Raw genomic sequence first — 2,912 nt, 5'->3', positions numbered from 1 at the left:
TACTGCGCGTACTGCCAAACAAGAATCCCAAATCACCATCTCTGGTACAACAATAGAAGATGTCGGAGAATTTACATAGCTTGGCACCACAATCAACAAGTCAGGTGGTACTGATGACGAGATCATTACTAGAATCAAGAAAGTGTGCCACGCCTTTGCAATATTGACACCAATATGGAAAGCTTCCTGCATATCCACAAATACCAAGCATAAAATGTTTAACATTAATGTTAAAGCAGTCCTGCTCCATGGATCAGACCCTGGCGAACAACCTTGACCACATCAGCCAGGATACAAACTTTTGCCAATCGCTGTCTTCGAAAAATCCTCAAGTTAAAATGGTTTGTCAAAGTGCCAGACGCTGACCTTTGGACAAGAACAAACCAAAAGCAAATGGATGTCCAGGCCAGGTGCAGAAAGTGGCGATGGGTTGGCCATACCCTGCGGAAGGAGCCCTGTAATATAACCAAGCAGCCTCTCGAATGGAGCCCGCAGAGCAAGAGGAAACGGGGTCGTCCAAAACAGACTTGGAGGAGAAACTTTCACTAAGATTTGTGCGTCTCCAATCTTACCTGGAGTGAGGCAAAGGTCTGTGCCAAGGACAGAAGATGGAAGAGTGCTGTTGAGGTCCTAAGCTTCGCCAGAAGCCAAGTTTTTTTGGGTTTTTTTTTTTTGTTTAAAAAAAAAAAAAAGATTTTTAAAGGTTTTACGGCGCTTGCAACACATTTAGGTCATATCAGCGCCAGTAAAAAGGAAGGAAATTGGATAGTAAAAACATTCTGAGGTACAATTAAAAGAACTCGAGGAAAAAGTAAGACAAATGGAAATAAGTTCAAATAGGGAACAGATGTAGATTCCAAGAGCACGCTATCATTGTACTCAGTTTGAGATCACTTTAAAGTCTCACCCATACCTGATTCCAATAAGAGGAATACAGTCAAATGTTTACAAATCATGTTATGCTAAACAAATAATAAATAAATATTTAAAAAAAATAATAATAGTAATAATGATGATGATGATGATGATGATAATAATAATAATAATTTCAAGGAAAAAAAAATACCATCTCTCAAAACTATAACTGTACATTCGACTTGTTTCCCTTCCAATCAAGGACTCCAGCCGGGGTCAGGACAAAACTTAAGTAATCTCATTCCAAGACAAAGACAGAAAGCAATTGGAAAACAGATACCGGGGGATAGAAAGCCCAGCAAGCATCTCCCTACCCACCATGGGAGGTCAGGAACCCCACCCATTGGAGCCAAGTGGCATGAGAGAGAGAGAGAGAGAGAGAGAGAGAGAGAGAGAGAGGAGAGAGAGGAAGGGGAGAGAGAGAGAGAGAGAGAGAGAGAGAGAGAGAGAGAGAGAGAGAGAGGAGAGAGAAGAGAGAGAGAGAGAGAGAGAGAGAGAGAGAGAGAGAGAGAGAGAGAGAGAGAGAGAGAGATTTTATATGTCGGACTACCGACACTGCTTTTTATGTTGTTTTTAAGGGTTTTACGGCACTTGCAACACATTTAGGTTAGATCAGCGCCAGTAAAAAGGAAGAAAATGGAATAGTAAAAAGTTCTAGAATTACAATTAAAGCACCCAAGAGAAAGTAAGACAAAGGGGAACTGGGAACTAATAGGGGTCAGATGTAGATTCCAAGACCATACCACCAATGTACTTAGTTTGAGATCCTCTATGTCTCATCCGGACACAAGCACAAAATCCATCAAAGAGGAATACACTCAAATGCTTACATTATACATTAAGAATAACAAATATAATAATACATAATAGAGAGATGATTTACAAGGAAAAAAAAAACTCATCTCCCAAAACAATAACTATGCATTTGACTGTTTCTCTCTCAGCCAGGACTCAATTTTTAGTCCAAAATGTTACTTTTTGCTTTGTCTTCCGCTTTTCTTGAAGAGCACGAACACACACATAAAGCACATAATAAAACATCAGCCATGTTTACTGTTTTCCTTGCTGGTCCAATCTCCACGGTTGGCCTGAGGGCAAATCATGGAGATTGGACTGCGGAGGCAAACCCGCCGATCGTGCAGGCAAACCCCCACGCTTTGCCCATGCGTGTAAATGGCCCATTAGAAAAAGATTATTCCACCCTGTCTTCTTCCAGCTAAAGACTTCGGGCAGGGCCCCGCGCAAAGTCACAAGTGAAGGACAAATGATACAGGGCCGTAGAAAAGAACGGAAGGCAATGGACTGATGCAGAATCCATAGTTTAAATAGGGGCAAAAGTTCGCCCAAGAGGAAAGAAAAAAAAGTAGGAGGAAAGAAATTTTTTGTTTGTTTTTAGGGGTTTTACGGCGCTTGTGACACTCTTAGGCCATTTCAGTGTCCGAAAAAAATAAAAAAGACAGGAAAATTTGTAAATCTGAAGTTAAAAGCTTCAAAGTAAAAGAAAAACATAGATCAAATAGGAAACAGATTCCACGAGCAATCCACCGATGTGCCTATTTTGACATTACCCCATCCAGACACAAGCACTATGAAAATCTCAAATGTTTACAAAATGTAATATATTAAAAATTAATAACTGTAATATTACACAACAGAGAGATGATTCACAAGAAACAATTATCAAAGTACAAAGCATTTGACCGTCTCCCTCCTAGCTAAGGATCCCCAACAAGACCAGGAAAAAACCCATCCGAGTCATCTCAATCCTCAACAAATACAGAGAGCAACATGGAAAGGGAAATCAGATATGGGGGATAGAAGACACAGCAAGTGACCTTTATGCCCATCATTGGGCGGTCTGAAGACCAACCAGAGGAAATAAGAAAATGAAGGCAGAAAGACATGACCAAATTCTTTTTAAAATTAAAAAGCAAGTAAGGCAATAATAGATTTTATAAACAAAAAGAAAGAAAGAAAAAGAATACAAATTAACAAAG

This window comes from Berghia stephanieae, chromosome 2, assembly GCF_034508935.2.
Source record: "Berghia stephanieae isolate SIO BIC M18660-M18661 chromosome 2, UCSD_Bste_1.3, whole genome shotgun sequence".
NCBI lineage: Eukaryota > Metazoa > Mollusca > Gastropoda > Nudibranchia > Aeolidiidae > Berghia > Berghia stephanieae.
This window is presented reverse-complemented; position numbering follows the sequence as displayed.